The following is a 17,602-nucleotide window of genomic DNA, read 5'->3' as shown; positions in this document are numbered from 1 at the left end:
GATGTCCCCAACTCTGACACATTACTGCATGGATCATTCTAGGCTCCTCTTGTGTATTTGTAAATTCCCTTTTGAACAGTGAGAAACTTGGCTTATACCCTCCGATGGCCATTGATGTAATTGTTCCATTCTAGTATACATGCCTGGCTGTATTAGAATTGTTAACCTATACCCCCACGGGAAACAACTTTGCTAGCTAGAGTACGGTGCTTAGGTATTGTTTCTTGTGTCTTTAGTCTTCCGCTCATTTGCACAGTTACTTAGGTCAGTACCTTTCCCCCACTCCCTTCAGTGAGGTTGTTTCATATATTTGTAAGAGTTAGAATTGTCTTGCCAGTCTGGATTCTTTCCTGGCATCCTTTGACCTTCTAAATTATTTTCTTTCTTAATTTGTAGACCATCAAAGTTCACGGTTTGGGTTGTACAGCTCTATGGGTTTTGACAAATGCATGTTATATATCCACCATCATCATGTTACATGGAATCGTTTTACCACCCTAAAGTACCCTGTGCCCCACCCGTGCATCCCTCCCAAACCAATGGCAACCACCACTTGTGTACCTTCTCTACGGTTTTAATGTTCTCCACTTCTCATTTAAAAATTTTTTTATATTTGAGTGTCTTAAGTGAGTATGCACTGAGGATGACCAGCGATTCAGAGCATACGGCGATCACCCCGCTGCTCTGGGAGGTACAGGAAGTTGGACTTCTCTCTGGAATGAAATAGAGGATAATTACGGTAGCTAAGACGTATTACCCTGACGGGACGTCCATATGCTGCAATCTGTGCTGTTGGTGCCATTATCCTCCGGTCAAAAGCGCGCGTGTTCGGGCTTCCTGCACTGCCTGGTTTGGTGACGAGACCTGCCTCGCCTGTGTTGTACATCCTTGTTTTCCTGAGCCCAGGATAGCGACCCCACTTACTCAGCAAGCAGTTTGGGAGGTCCAGTCTGGAGGCCATTCTTCCTTATTTGCGAACTGCTTCTCGTGGGCCTTCAGTGATGATATGTATTCCCTCCTCTTGGAGATTTTGAATTGGAGACACAGATAATGAAGGTAGGCAAATGCCTGGATGTCTGCAAGGTGCCACCTCAGGAACTGCGACAGTTGTGTTTATCTCTGAAGAAACAGAGGTTAGAATCAGAGAGAATGAACGCGTCCTCTCAGTTGGCTGGATTTCCAGTCTTTGCATCCGGGGTGTTTCTAAGGCCTGGCTACCTTTCTTGGCTTCTGTGAGAACCCTTTAAACCTCTTCGGTAGGCCACCTCTGCATTTGCTCAAGCAAATTCAAATTAAGTTTCTGGGGTTTTTTTGCAGTGAGGGAATCCTATTGAAGTCATCTGGGTTTTAGATTGGTCTTTTCCATTGCCAACTGCTGTTCTAAGTATATTTTAGGTGTCAGACGTATCTATGTCAGTACCAAAGTGTTAGGAATGCTCTCAGGTGTGTGTAAGAGGCAAGGGAAGGAGTGGTCGAATCTACCCGGGAGCAGCAGAACAGAGTCCATGAAAGAGGCTATCCTGTCAGGTGGACAGGTCAGGGCATTCTGCATAGAAGGTGATGAGCAAAGGCCCAGAGGCAGGGAATGGAATCATCTTTAGGAGTTGCAGGATGTTTGACTAGGGAGGAACTGGGCTGGAGCTGGTAGGCAGGCAGGATCAGGTTATGAGAGACTCACTATGGAGTTTAACTTCACCTTGTAGATCAAAAGCCACAGATAGGCCTGGGATAGGCCATTTGTGGTTCACCTATGTGTTTTGTTTTGCTTGTGCAAATGTCTTCAGTCGTTAATTGCCAAGACTTAAAAATGAAATGCTTTCATTTAAAAATCTGGATACGTGTGAACATCAAAGGTCAGAATTTTCTGGAGGAATTAGATGATGTAGCATTAGTGGGCCTGTCTTCCACATGACATTACGAACTAAGGTGCGTGTGGCCCTGTGACCCTGGTCTCGCCTGGTCTGCCGTACGCACTGACCTTGCCTCCCGCATCCGTACAGGTTTGGCCACCCAGTAGGAGGCAGCGGGACCGGTGACTTGCTGAGTTCCGGTTGCTTTCCTGTTTGGCAGAGGTTCCAACGATGATACCACCTTATCATCTCGTCAATGAATTTCCTTTCGGAGGGGATTTTCCATTCCAAATGCTTAGATGAGAAACAGCCCTCGCATCTGTCTTCTAAGAAGGGCTTATTTAATTTTCCAGGGCAGTTGTCTTGCTGTCTTTTTTTTTTTTTTTTTTTTTTGTCAGTGACTTTTTATTTTTTGATTTTAATTTTTATTTATTGGTAATCCAAGTGTAATTCTCACATGGTGTTATTAGTTTCAGCTGTACAGTATAGTGATTTAACAATTCTATATATTACTCAGTGCTTCTCATGGTTAAGTGTGCTCTTAATCCCCACCCCCAACTTTACCCATCCCCGCACTCCCCTCCCTGGCCACCATCATCTAATTTATTACTACTATTTTTTTTAAAACCCCAAAAAGAAGGTTTAAAATAACAACATAACAGCTAAGTGAATTGTCAGTGTGTTTTTACTCACCGAGGATGACTTTTATGCGTGGAAGGGAACATTGACAGTGAGTTGTTTTTGTTCAATTATTATTACTCAGTTTATTAAAATTGTGAATTTCAAAACATGCTGTTTCTTAAGCCTTAACCTCAACTTATAGCTATTTTAGTTATAAACTAGTAATTTTTATGTTAGGAGGGGTTTCGCTTATTTATCAACTAACATTCACTTCTAAATTTAACAAATTAACGTTCTTAAGGCTTTTAGCACCTTACAAATTTAACCAGACTCCTTTAACATTTTAACCAGAATTGCAAATTTAAAGAATCTGTTTCTTTCAAAGACCTTAATTAAAGTTGATAAGAAAACCAAGGAGCAAGGTCGTCTTCAGTATTCTAATAACCCTTGAGTATTAATAAATCACGTTTATCCATTTTGCAGAGCAGATTTTCTTAAGTGTTTGAAACATCTCAAAGTCATGAAGTAACTCAGAACTTACCTCTTCTCAAAACTAGCACAAGCATTGTGGACGTGGGCTTTAAATTTATTTCCTTAGGATCTTTAGGCTTATTTTTGTATCTTGCAGAGAATGCCGTAATCCTGCTGAATCCCAGGAGGAAAAGAGCTTGCCTTAGCCCAGTCAAGGTTATATGCTTTGACCTATGGATTGATTGTCGTCAGCATATTCATGCTAGGTCTGTCTGTCCCTTCGAGAGATGCTTCAAATCTCCCGATGGCTGTCTGGTTACAAAAGGTTTGTAGTGGGTGGGAGGTTGAGGATTTTGTCCTTTAGCTGGGAGTTAACCAGTTGCAGGCAGGTTAGGACTCTGGGTGAGCAGGCTCTGGATTTTAATTTCTTATCCAGACTCTTGCTCCTTCCCTCCTGATGTACCTCTGGAAGCCCTCTCCTGTGACTTCGTGACTGACCCTCCAGGGGATGCTGATCCCTGGCCACAGTGACTTTGTCTTCTCTTACTCTCCAGTGTCCTGTTGCCCTCCTTCCTGGGGTCACAGTATTGATGTGCACAAGTGAAGTAACGTGATGCAAGGAGACAGAGCTCACATTATTTAGAATTAATGCTTTTGGAGAGGCTTGAAATACATTTCTCAAAATCTAAGTACTGGAGTAAAAGATGTATTTAGCAAAATGTATCTAGTCCGTGTATTTCTTTTAAAAAATGTTTATTTATTTATTTTGAGAGAGGGAGAGGGCAGGGGGCAGAGGGGGAGAGGGAAAAGGAGAGAGAGAAAGAGAGAGAGGGAGAGAGAGAGGGAATATCCGAAGCAGGGTCCACACTGTTAGCACAGAGCCCAAGGCAGGCTCACTCTTAGGAACCCTGAGATCATGACCTGAAATACAGAGTCGGACGCTGAACCGACTGAGCCATTCAGGTGCCCTAAGTCTATTTCTTAATAGGAATTGAGGCTTACAATAAAAACATTTGTTAAACGGAAGAGTTCAAATAAAATGCAAAAGGACGGATAAGCGGCATTTTCAGGAAAGGGCCAGGTGGACGAGTCCACGCTGTTGAGCTCTTTGGCAAGAAGACAAAAACCCCTCTGATGTTGGTTTTGTTCGTTGGAAAGAGGGAGATTAACAGGTGCCTGAGAAGTAATTAATCTCGGATTTGTAGAGCTTTTATGTTAGGGGAAAAAGGTGATTGTGAAAATGTCCACTCCAATCTGTAAGAGTATTGAGTGGAGCAAACATTTACATTTTTATTACGCTGATTAACATCCTGCCGCTCTGTGGACTGTGGAAAACGGTCACTTTTGGGAGTGGTGGTAAGAGGCTAAGTCAATTTAGGGGGAGGTTTGGTGGCTAAAGAAGGTGTGAGATGTATTGCTCTCCCTTGTGCTCTGCTCGTGAGAACAAAGGCATCCTGACACTTGGGACAGACCTCTTGTCACCCCGGATCCCTGTGCATTTAAGGGCAGGGGCTGGTACTCATCCTACACCTGCCATATCCCCCCAACCAGGAAGGCAAAGTGACAAGAGACATTTTCTTCTTACCTTAGAATTAAATATGTGGGTGGAAAGATGTGTAACACAAGCACCTTGGTTTTTGCAGGTTGACTACTTTTAAAATGTTCTAGAATTGTACGCCTTCTGAGTTGAACTGTGCGTTTTAGCCTTTTTGATAGAATTTGAGGGGCGCCTGGGTGGCTCAGTCGGTTAAGCGTCCGACTTCATCTCCGGTCATGATCTTGCAGGTTGTGGGTTCGAGCCCCGCGTCGGGCTCTGTGCCGACAGCTCGGAGCCTGGAGCCTGCTTCGGACTCCGTGTCTCCCCCTCGCTCTGCCCCTTCCCTGCTCACGCTCTGTGTCTCTCTGTCTCTCAATAATAAATAAATGTTAAAAAAAATTTTTTTTAGAATTTGAACAATGTGGTCGAGAGGAAATAAAAACTTGCTATGCATTAGTTACTAACTGGAGACAATGCCAGATCCATGCTGAGGAGATATTTTTTCCAGCTTTATTGAGATATAATTAACATACTACATTGTATAGATTTAAAACGTACTATGTGATGGTTTGTACTCTGTGGTGATCTGTATATCTTACAGAATAGTTACTATAATAAGGTTACCTAACATATCTATCACTCACGTAATTGGTATTTATTTATTTATTTATTGTGAGAAAAGTTAGCAACTTTCAAGTATGTAATACTGTACTGTTAACTATAGTCACCATGCTGTGTATTATATCTCCAGAGCCTATTCATCTTAATGTTTATTTATTTGGAGAGAGACACAGAAACAGACTGAGCAGGGGAGGGGCAGAGAGAGAGAGAGGGGGACACAGAGTCCAAAGCAGGCTCCAGGCTCTGAGCTGTCAGCACGGAGCCCGAAGGCGGGGGCTCGAACTCATGATCCGTGAGATCATGACCTGAGCCGAAGTGGACGCTCAATCAACTGAGCCACCCAGGTGCCCCAGAGCCTATTCAGCTTATATCTCAAAGTTTATACTCTTTGACTAACATCCCTGCATTTCTGCCACCCCCTAGCCCTGACAGCCACCAATCTGTTGTCTCTGTGAGTTTGCTTTATTTATTTAAAAAAAAAATTTTTTTTTAACATTTATTCATTTTTGAGAGAGACAGAGCATGAGTGGGGAAGGGTCAGAGGGAGGGAGACACAGAGTCCGAAGCAGGCTCCAGGCTCCGAGCTGTCAGCACAGAGCCCGACGCGGGGCTCGAACTCACGGACCGCGAGATCATGACCTGAGCCGAAGTCGGATGCTCCACTGACTGAGCCACCCAGGCGCCCCGAGTTTGCTTTTTTTAGAGTCCACATACAAGTGAGATCATACAGCATTTGTCTTGTTTTGACTTACTTCACCTAGCATAATGCCCTCAAGGTCCATCCGTGTGGAGGCGAGCAGTATGTTTGGTCACTAGAGAATTTGAGGACAGGAATGGGGAGGGGAGGGGGCGGTCAGAACGACTGCAGAGCAGGGCAAGTCTTACTGAAGACAATCGTCTTTCCCGTTACCTGCCAACAACTATTGATGTAAAAATGCCGTGCTCAAAGCACTGTGGTTGATGCAGCTGCAGGTACAGTAGAAAACACAACAGACACATCCCTGAACTCAGGGAGCTTATATTCTAGTGCAACGCTGTTAGAACGTATCTGCAGTGATGGAAATGATCCATAGGCATGCTGTCCCAGTCCTGCAGCCAGTAGCCATATGTGGCTATCGAGCACTTGAAATGTGGTTGGCATGGCTGAAGAGCTCATTTTTAAAATTAATTAATTAATATGTTTTTATTTTAGAGAGAGAGAATGTGAGTGGGGGAGAGGGGCAGAGAGAGAGAGAGAGAGAGAGAGAGAGAGAGGATCCCAAGCAGTCTCCACACTCAGTACGGAGCCTGACACAGGGTTTGATCCCACAGCCCTGGGATCACGACCTGAGCCAAAATCAAGAGTCAGACGCTCAACCAGCTGAGCCACCCAAGTGCCCTTGAAGAACCGATTTAAAATTTTCAATTTAATTTTTTAAACAATTTTTTAATGTTTATTTATTTATTTATTTATTTTTTAAATTTTTTTTAACGTTTATTTATTTTTGAGACAGAGAGAGACAGAGCATGAACAGGGGAGGGGCAGAGAGAGAGGGAGACACAGAATCTGAAACAGGCTCCAGGCTCTGAGCTGTCAGCACAGAGCCCGACACGGGGCTCGAACTCACGGACCGTGAGATCGTGACCTGAGCCGAAGTCGGACGCTTAACTGACCGAGCCACCCAGGCGCCCCGATGTTTATTTATTTTTGAGAGAGAAAGAGAGTCAGAGCATGAGTGGGGGAGGGACACAGAGAGAGGGAGACACCGAATCCGAAGCAGGCTCCAGGCTCTGAGTGGTCAGCACAGAGTCCGACGTGAGGCTTGAACCCACGAACCGTGAGATCATGACCTGAGCTGAAGTCAGAGGCTCAACTGACTGAGCCACCCAGGCACCCCTTTGATTTAATTTTCATCACCTTGAGTTAAATAGCTGCACATGGCTAGTGACGACTTATATGGCATAGTTATAGTGGGTCATGTGGATCCTAACAGTCCTCCTATTTAGACTCCAGGAAATTAGAAAAATTTGATACTGAGGGCTAGAGTACCAGGCTCAAATGATTCCACATAATGGGACAGGAGAGTCCCATTGTGGATATAGTTTTGCAAAGTGAGTTCCACGGAACGCTATTTCCATGAGATATACTGCCCACAAAACTCCTATGGTTAGTAACACTACCTGCTGCCATGTCCTTGTGGGGCCACGCAGTGAGCACCAGTGTATTTCTGCTTTGAGAAGTCACGCAGGGAAGAAACTGACGTTTTGTTCACTTTCGGTCAGGGTGGTTTCTCAAAGAGAACCGGTGATAGCACCCTTTCATTCCCTGACACCTGTCAACACACACACACACTTTGGGCAGTGCTACTCCAGGGAGACAACTGAACTAACTTTAGGACTGGCTTAGAGACCAAAGGAAGAAATGGTCATAGTTTTGCCGTAGACTGAATGATTGTGTCCCCCATTTCCCTGCCCAAATTCTTATGTGGAAACCTGATCCCCAGTGTGTTGGTGTTCAGAGGTGGGGCCTTGAGGAGGTGATTAGGTCATGAAGGTGGACCCCTCCTGGATGGGATTAGTGCCCTTATAAAGGAGACCTCAGCAGGATCCTTGTCCCCTTCCACCATTCGAGGACCCCGCATAAAGACAGCCATCTGTGAACTGGGACACAGGTTCTCACCAGACCCTGACTCTGCAGGTGCCTTGACCATGGACTCTCCTAGCCTCTGGAACTGTAAGCAATAAATTCCCGTTTATAAGCCATCCAGTCAGTGGTATTCTGTTACAGCAGCCTGAATAGACTAAGACAAGTCTGCTTAGTTCTTGATTTTTCAAGAATATGAAAATTTCTCCATTCTCCTAGATTTGGGTGGGTAGAAATGTGACCAGATCAAGGGCATAGGAACACATATTATACTTTTGGGGGTACTGAATACATTTGCTCCTTTCAGTAACAACTAGAATTTTCGGAGAGTTTGGTATATATGGGTGTATGTGTATATACATACATATATATATATGTGTGTGTGTGTGTGTGTGTGTATGTATATATATGTACATATATATGTATATATATACACACATACACCCATATATACAGTGTTTTGTTCACTTTTTCTTGCCAGTCTAAGTTTTTCTAAGCTAGCTTGTGGTCTGAGTTAGCTTGAATTCATAGGTGTACAGATAGGTCAAACTGTTTGATTTTGCTTGTCTCTCTATTTATTTGGGTATGTAAAACTAGTACTCATGTGGCCATTTCTACGTTCTGACTTGATCTGTAAAGACCTACATGGAGCCTATGACAGTTACTTAAGTTCCCTCAGCTCCTTGGAATAAATTAAGAGCACAGAGTCTAGGATATATCTACCCATAGGTATTTTAAGAATTCTGGTTAGATTGAATTATACACCGGTTCTCACTCATGCTGTTATGGGTGTAGGTGTTTTGGTGTGTGTGTGTGTGTGTGTGTGTGTGTGTGTGTGTGTGTGTATACACACCCACACATGAGGTATCTATGTTTGCGAATGCCGTACATAGAAGGAAAACTAGACTGGATTCAAGGTTATTCATACAATAATGCCACTCTTACTCATCTTCTGAAGTACTTTCTTGAGCAGCAGAGAGGGAAATGGCACGAGCAAAACCATGGGAGTGGATCTCGAGTTATCCATCATGCTTTGAACATCAGCCATCATGCCCAATGCGACAAGAAAAGGTTACAACTGCCGAGTGGCGTATCGTCCAAGGTCCCTTTCAGTGCTGAATTTCTTTCTTTGGATGACAGCTTTATTGAGAGTTTTCTTTGTAGTAAAAAAGTATACTGTGGGCTAACGAATTCCAGCATCATAGGCGAGGCATGCTCAAAATATGTAAAGGCTTCAGTAAAGAAAACGTGTATGATGAACTTGGCTTTTGGCCTTGGAGGAGGCCCAGAGCTGCTTGGGTTCCTTAATTTTGCCTTTCATTCTGACGGTTTAGAAAACTTGGCTTGTTTCCCCCATTTGGAACTCCTCGACCACCAGTTCTTCCTCCTGTTTACCGTAATTTTTTTCCTGTGGCTATCAGTGTTTTTCCCTTCACAAGATTTTTTTAGAAAGTAATTGTTTTCTTGTGGTAAAGTACATAAAGTTGTTTTAATTATTTCTAAGCATTTTAACTCTCTGCGGTATTAAGTGCATTCACATTCTTTTGCAGACGTCAAACGTTTTTTTATCAATGCTTTTATCAATGCTTGTTTGCATGGAGGAGGTAGGGAAATTCCCGATGGGGCCTGACCTTCTGTCACTTGAAATTTCATCTGTATTATTAAATTAAGACTCTTGTTTGTAAGCAAGGCCTGCCAACCAAAGTCAACTATTTCTGTAATGTAGCCATATATACATAAAGAGAATGACTGGCATTTGAACGTTCCCTGCTTAAGGCACTTTATGTCCCAAACAGGGCAAAAGAAAGTTGTAGAGGTGGAAATAACCAAGCTGAATGGTGTTTGCCACTCCCACAAGGGTGAGGGGAGATTTCACCGTAAGACCTACAGTCACTGGCCTGGGCAAGGTGATAAAAGGCTCAGAAGACACCTTTCCTTTCATCTACAACAGTAGCTTCAAGGCGATCTGCCAAATCCAGCCTATTGCCTTTTTACAAATAAAGTTTTCTTGGGACACAGGCACAGGCATTTGTTTACTGTCATCCGTGGGTACTTCGGTCCTAGATCAGCAGAATGGAGTAGTTGTAGTAGAGACTGTATGGCACATTGAGCCTAAAGTATTTGCTTTCCGGCCCTTTCCAGAAAAGGTTTGCCGCCTCCTGTTCTAGGAGCGCTGTCTGCCCTGGGCCTTGAACATAATCAGCCGTGTGTGCCCTTGTGGTTCCACCTCAGACAGAGGGCTGAAGCAGGATGGGCCACATCTGAGCTCCCTGTGGTCATGCATTTAATTAGGGACCCTGCTGTGGTGTCCCGAGAGGCTGTGCTGTTGCAGTGAGAAGTATCAAAGGAGCAGCCCAGGTGGGCCGACCTTGAAACAATGTTCTCTGGTGAAGGAGAACATTTTATTCTGGGCCATGCCTGAGATGAGAGCATGCTGGATTACATAATGATTTGAATAAAGGAAGTAGGGGCCCTTTAATTCATGAAGTGGTTTATTAGGAAGGTAATTTGCGCACGCTATAAATATTGGGAAGGCTGGGGAGACTTATGGATTCATTTGAAGGAAGTGACGGGTGTTCATTACATTTTGCGATGTAAGTCCGAGCAGTATTTCAATACCACCTTTGTTTGATTCGTCGTACATTCTCTTTGCCAAGAAGTTCAGCGGGGAGAGAGAGCCTCTGGATTTCTGGCCTCTGAATTCTGCAGATGCCTTGTCCATTTACCGAAGGCTGTGTCCCCACGTTGAAGGCCAGAGGGCAAGGAGGCCAAGTGGTTGTCTTCCACAGTTCCGGGGAAGCCAGCCTCTTGGGACCTACTGGACTTGCCTTTTCAGGGTCTTCAACTTCTCAGCTTTTTTTTTTTTTTTTTTCTTAAGGGTGTTAGGTGGTTGGTTTCAAAGCTGCCGTTCGGAGTGGGAGCGATTCAAGTAGATTGATGTGAAGTTCACAGACGGCCAAGTGCACTTGTCTCGCCTGGGATGTGGGCAATAGCTCTGGAAAGGGAAGCTAAATGTGCACGCTGAGGGTCTATGGATGTTCCAGCACGCTCGTTTGATCTGAAATGGCTGGGGTGCCAGAGTGGCTGTGCTGAGTCAATGAGTCAGTATGGAAATGTTCATTTGCATTTCTTTTCTTGTTTGCTAATGAAATAATTGGCTGGGAGGAGGCGATTCAGTGAGACGTTCCCTCTCCTTTTTTTTTTTTTTTTTTTAACCTCGAGCTGCACCAGCAATGGCTTTCATTAGCCACAAGAGTCATAGAGTTAATGAGGTCTTTTATTTTCCGTTATGCTAGCTCTTTTTCCCAGGACCAAACTCCAGGTACCTTCAAAAATAGCCAAAACCCAAGTCAAGTTGCCGTCCTGGCCAAAAGCCAATAGGTTTCTTTTGGTAGAGAGCGCTACCTAGAAACTGTAGGTCTTGGTGATAAAATGATTTATTGCATCAGTAGTTCTAGTATAAAGGAGAGTGGTTATGGAAATGTGCCACCAGAGGTCCCAGCATGCAGTGGAAAATGTGATGCCCGAGCTGCAGTTACTTAATTCACTAACCTGAGAGGCAGGGTTCCTGAGCTCCATCTAGAGAAAGGCAAAAGAATGAACACCATCATTTAAGAATCCCAATGAGGGGCGCCTGGGTGGCTCAGTCGGTTAAGCGGTTAGGCATCTGACTTTGGCTCAGGTCAGGATCTCGCAGTTCATGGGTTCGAGCCCTGGGTGGGGCTGTGCTGACAGCTCAGAGCCTGGAGCCCGCCTCAGATTCTGTGTCTCTCTTTCCCTGTTCCTCCTGCACTCACACACTCTCTCTGTCTCTCTCAAAATAAATAAATAAACATTAAAAAAAAAATCCTGATGAATGCCAGCTATGTTTCAGTATGTTTCAACATTCTGTTCTTTTAGGATACCTCTTTCTAAGCTGGATGATATGTCCCTCCAGCGACCTGATGTCTACAGGCTCAGCTCTCTGACGGATGCTGTTGTAGAGGTGATGATTTCAGGGTTTCCTGTTGGTTACTCTTCACCAGTTAAGTGAAAGCCACATCAAACAACGCTCCTAGCTCTGCCCGGGGGGGGGGGGGGCTGCCCGGCTCCTCTCTCCAGCTCTTTGCCGTAAAGGCCGCCGTCATCTGTAGCAGATCAATATCCTCCAGGTGCTTAAAAAACATCCTGTCTTATGGAAATGGAGTATTATATCGGGGCATTGACTGCCCCAACCCAGAGGGTCACAGAATGTTTTAGAGGCAAGCAAACAGCCTAAAGGAATAGGAAACCAAAGTGGCGGTTTTCCTCGCCAGCCCTTTCCTTGACCTCGTCCTCACCCGTGAGCCGCAGCAGATGTAAAGCAGGCTTTTGCACAGAAAGGACTCCTGGTGCCGTCACCCAGGCTGGCCACCTTGCCTCTAAATCAGCTCATAGAGAAACAAGCTATCAGGCTGCAGGTGGGTGAGAAAGGGGCGGGGGCTCCTTTAGTGTGCTGGCAAATAAGAAGGGAAGGACTTCTGTGTGAACTACCCGTACATGTTGTGCATGACCTGCAGACACGAATCTCTGCCTGGACCGTTGCAATCAGCTCTTCCCAGACTTCCCTGCTTCTCTGACCCACCCACTGGAGCCTCGTTCTGGACTGATTCTCCAGCGTCAGAGCTCTCCACGAGCCTTCCCCACCGCTTCTCTGGAATAAAGCCTTGGGTACAGAGGATGTTCACAAACAGTAGGCTCAACATTCCTTTCATCCCCAGTCACAGACCCTTGGGTGGGTGCGTGGCATTGCATCTGGGTGTGACTTACGACCTCACGGAGACCTCTCAGTAAATTGTGACATGAATAATTCAGAGTCCGACTGTGTAATTTCACTGCTTCTCCGGAGGATTGGAGAAATGTCCCGCTTCTCAGAGCCGCAAAAGTTCTCTCGACATAGTGTCTACAGAAGTGGGTTTGGCAGGCAAGCTGTCTTCCATGACTTGAATGATGCTTTTTCAAGGTTAGGTTTTACTTCAGTGGGTTCTTTGTGAGCCACGGATGATCTAGAAACATCGTTGTCGCCATCAGGTGTAGCCCCTTTGGTTTCTGAACCTCGGGTCCGTCTGCTGGTGGTCAGCCACGGTTGGCACATGTGGTTCTCACCCTTTCTTTCCTGCTCAGAGAGGACGAGGCGCCAGTGGGGAAAGAGGACAGGGCGTTCGGGATGGTCCCTAGATCGATAAATTAGGTCCTGAATGATTGGGAATTGATTATGTTGCTAACTGGCTGGTCTTTGGTCAACGATAAGCACGCTGGGCAAGATGCCAAATCGGTGATTTTAAACGTTTTCCCAGCCTGGTGTGGCGTCTTGTAAATATTCCCTGAGCATCGAAAATGTCTTTGTTTATGGAGAATAGTTTTGGCTTTCAAAGGCCTTATATTCTGGCTGTGACAGTGGTGATAATAGGTAAATGAGGATGATGACAATGAAGTGACTAGTTTTTATTTACTGACCTTTCTCCGTGGGCCCATCAGGGTACCTGTCTTAGCCTCCTCTGTATGTGCGATGCTGTTGCTAAGCCCAGAGGGAGGCCTCATGAAGTGACACAGCCCCAAAGGGGTTTCCAGGTTAGGTGGCAAAGATAGGTAGCTGATAACAATAACAACAACAACAACAACAACAACAACAACAATAATAATAAATAATAATAAAGATGCAGAGGCAGCCACTGCCCCAAATGAGTCCCCACTGTTTCAGCTCCATCAGCCTGCTCAGGGCAGAGCTGATGAGAAAGGGGTTATTTCTGGCTGAGGTTGATACGAGTCGGTGGGGGGGTCAGATACATTTTATGAAAAACAATTTAGGAGGTAGATGTGGGAGGCTCAGAAATTCAAAGAACCAAGTGGAAAGAGATGAGTAGGAGTTTGGTTCCCCTTGGGGTGCCTGGGTGGCCCAGTCGGTTGAGTGTCTGACTTTAGCTCGGGTCATGATCTCTCAGTCCGTGAGTTCGAGTCCTGCTTCTGGAGGTACATCAGGAGGGAAGGAACAAGAGTCCGGGAAACAAATTAAAATCTAGAGCCTGCTCACCCAGAGTCCTAACCTGACTGCAACTGGTTAACTCCCAGCTAAAGGATAAAATCCTCAACCTCCCACCCACTACAAACCTTTTGTAACCAGACAGCCATCGGGAGATTTGAAGCATCTCTCGAAGGGACAGACAGACCTAGCATGAATATGCTGACGGCGATCAATCAGTAGATCAAAGCTCTGTGCTGACAGCTCGGAGCCTGGAGCCTGCTTCGGATTCTGTGTCTCCGTCTTTCTCTGCCCCTCTGCCGCTCATGCTCTGTCTGTCTGTCTCTCTCAAAAATAAACATTAAAAAAAAAAGAAGCAGCAGCTTGGCTCGCTTATTGTGAAGGGATTGTTCGTTTGCTCTAGTTTGGCAGGTTGAAGCAGCAGGTGATGTGCAGGGCAGACGGAAGGGATGGGGCACCCTCCCCACATCTGAACATAATGTACATCTTCGAGTATGCGGTCTTGAGTGCCATTTGTGAGATCTAGAATAGCCTCGGGGGACACCCCCCAACTCATTTCACTTCATGGCTGCGTAGATTCATAAGGTTGAACAGTCGCGACTGGCGTTCAGAATTCAGGCTAGACTGTTCCCATCAGTGGTGAACAAACGTCTCTTCATTCTTCTGTCTCTCCTGGTTTTCCCTGTGTTGAGATGTTGGGAAGGGCCAGAACAGTGAATCAAGTGACTGTGTCTTGGCGGGCAACATTTGACTGCCTTGCTTAAGGAATCTTAGACATTTTTTTTTTTGGAGGTGGTGTAATCGAGATTTCAAACCAGATTTGGAAAATATAGTTGATGTTTGGAATTTGGTGGATAGTCATTAATTTCCATTCTCCTCTCTCATTAGGCCTTAACTTATTATTTTTTATTAAGTAAGCCATACACCCAATATGGGGCTTGAACGCATGACCTCGAGATCAAGAGTCACATGTTCTACTGACTGAGCCAACCAGGCGCCCCAGGAATTATCTTATTATTGAGATGAGCAGTCTCTGACATGCTGCTCTTTGTGGACTGTCACATGCTCTTTGGCACATTGATTAAGTTTGCTGTCATCATGTAACTTGAGCCATAGGAAGTAAAACTCATGTGTGTCCAGTGTGAGATCAGAAACACATCCCTCTGAAAAAATAAGCTATGTAGGAGGCAAGAGTAGGGTTAAAAAAAATTTTTTTTTTAACATTTATTCATTTTTGAGAGACAGAGACAGAGCGCAAGCAAGGGTGGGCAGAGGCAGAGGGAGACGCAGAATCTGAAGCAGGCTCCAGGCTCTGAGCTGTCAGCACAGAGCCCGATGCGGGGCTTGAACTCACAGACTGTGAGATCATGACCCGAGCTGAAGTTGGACGCTTAACTGACTGAGCCACCCAGGTGCCCCAAGAGTGGGATTTTTAAGAAGAGTAGTTGGTAAATATTTTCCTAATTTATGTTACCTGGCAAATAGTTACATATATATATGTATATGCACTGTAGAATGGGCCGGGTGCCATTCTAAGCGTTTTACAAATAACAACGTATTTGATCCTTACAGAAGTCCTGCAAGGTAGATACTTTGATTCCCCGATTCTTTGGTTGCTTAGATGTTTGTTTTGTGCTCACGTGGCGGCTGCAGACACGTGTTTGTAGCTGCGTCTCTTTCGAGAAAAATTCTTTGGAGAAAACCTCAAAACGGAATTCTGTCCATTAACTGCCCCCTCCATCTTCCCAGAAAATCGGGGACGTTCTACCTTTATTTGAGCTCAAGTGGCGAAACACCAGCTGTTTCCACCAGGTCAGACCAGGGTGGGAGTGCTGTTTGCTTCAGGTTCCCTGGGAGTCTGTGGACAGTGAGAGCGTGCAGAAATGTTGGCCCGCTCTGTCCCGCGCTTGGGATTCTGTGTTCCCCAGAGAGCCCACAGCCACCCAGGCGGACCCAGACGACCTCCAGGCAGTTTTGTTTTCGGATGGGGGATTGAAGCCCGGTGGCCTTGGGGAGTGAGGTTCAGAGTTCCCCCTTTTATCTCCTCGCCTTCCCTCCTTCCAGGCGTCAGCTGCCCGCAGAATCCTCTGAGGAGAAATTACTCCCGGACAGGCTCAGCTCGTTGGTTTTCGCAAACGTCGTACCTTTTTGGCTTCCAGGCTGAACATTCGACATTTCCTGAGCGGTGTTCCTTCCTATTTGCTGCGACCCTGCTTTTAGATTCTTTAAAGTTGAGGCCCCCGGTTCTGAGGTGGAAGATTTAGTTTGCTCCTGCCTTTTGGAGAGAGGCGGGATAGAGTAGTGGTTAGGGGCCGGATCGCTTAGGCTCCCCTCTTTGCTGCTAATTGGTTGTGTGGGTCTGGTAAGGGGGAGACCTTCTCGGTGCCTTGGATTCCTTGTCTTTATTTCTTTTTTAAAAATGTTTCTTTACTTGTTTTTGAGAGAGAGCGCATGTGAGCGGGTCAGGGGCAGAGAGAGAGAGGGAGGGAGAGAATCCCAAGGAGGCTCTGCGATGTCCGCGCAGAACCCGATGTGTGGGGCTTGAACCCACAAACCGTGGGATCAGGACCTGATCCGAAATCCAGAGGCGGACCCTTAACCAACTGAGCCACGCAGGCGCCCCTTCTTTGTCTTTAAGAAGAGGGTGATAATAGCAACTTCTTCTTAGCAATTGTTTTCTCCTCTACCTTCCCAGCTCTCCTCCGTAGAGGGACCATGGGATGAAGGTGGAATTTTTGTCCCACGTCCCCACCCCCATTGCTGGCACCTAGAACAGTGCCTGGCACTTAGTAGGTGCTCAGCATATCTGTTGAAGGAATAAATATGGGAAAGACTGCGGGAATGCTCTTTGCTAGGGCCTCTTGTATTTGGCGTATCTTTGGAATACAGAGAGGATCAAGGAGGAAGGGCCTGGAATTGGAAAGTTGGAATCATTTTCCTGCACGCTGTCAGCTTTCTGCGTTGTTGGGCTGGCCCGTCTCCCTCGCTTTCCCCTGTGGAATCTGGGACTTCATAGCAGGGTGCCAGGGCACTGGTGACTGACTTGGGGGACTGCCTTAGGGCCGGTAAGAAGCAGCCTCTTAGGGCTTTCCGTGTGCCAGGCACATCTCTAAAGTGCTTTATGTATATTAGCTCACACAAGCCCCAGTACAGCTCTATGAAGCAGCGTCTTCTTAGCTCCATTTTACAGATTGGAAACGGAGGCACCAAAAGGTTAAGTGATTTGCTCAAAGTGATGTGGTATTTTGAATATATGTTAGATGCCTTTGTGCTGGTCATTTGTGCTAGGCTCTGAGCGGGCAGCAGTGGAGAAACCCACTGTGGTCCTGCCTTCAAAGACTTTACAGTCTAGTGAGCATGTGTTTTAACAAATAATCCCACAAATAATTACAAACATGATGGCTTGTGAGACTACTTGGGAAGCACTATGCCCTAGGGCAGAGTGACGGGACCTGGTGTAGATTGGTGGGAGGAAGGCTTCGCTGAATAGCAGACACTTCAGAGCTGAGATCTGAAAGGACACGAACTAGCCAGGTCAAGAGTAGGGAACAGGTTTCTAGGCAGTGGGAACAGCATGAGCAAAGGCCCTGAGGTAGGAGAGACTTGGAAACAGGAAGCTAGCCAGTGTGGCAGTAGCAGAGGGGACAGGGAGGGGATTGGAAGAGGAGATGAGAAGAGGCAAGCTGCGTGATGCAAGGTCTTTAGGCCCGTTAAGGATTTTTTTTTTTTTTTTTAATTTTTTTTTTCAACGTTTTTTATTTTATTTTTGGGACAGAGAGAGACAGAGCATGAACGGGGGAGGGGCAGAGAGAGAGGGAGACACAGAATCGGAAACAGGCTCCAGGCTCCGAGCCATCAGCCCAGAGCCTGACGCGGGGCTC

The 17,602-nt window shown here is 45.8% G+C and overlaps 1 protein-coding gene across 3 annotated transcripts in view; it reads left to right on the top strand.

The window, feature by feature from the left end:
• OSBPL10 (oxysterol binding protein like 10) overlaps window positions 1–17,602 on the top strand; it is a 309,461-nt gene that overhangs the window by 70,399 nt on the left and 221,460 nt on the right. The window lies entirely within an intron of this gene.

Source organism: Panthera pardus, unplaced genomic scaffold, assembly GCF_024362965.1.
Source record: "Panthera pardus isolate Hobbes unplaced genomic scaffold, ASM2436296v1 HiC_scaffold_16, whole genome shotgun sequence".
Lineage (NCBI taxonomy): Eukaryota > Metazoa > Chordata > Mammalia > Carnivora > Felidae > Panthera > Panthera pardus.
Note: the sequence above shows the minus strand (reverse complement) of the source record. Positions and strands in the feature narration are given on the sequence as shown.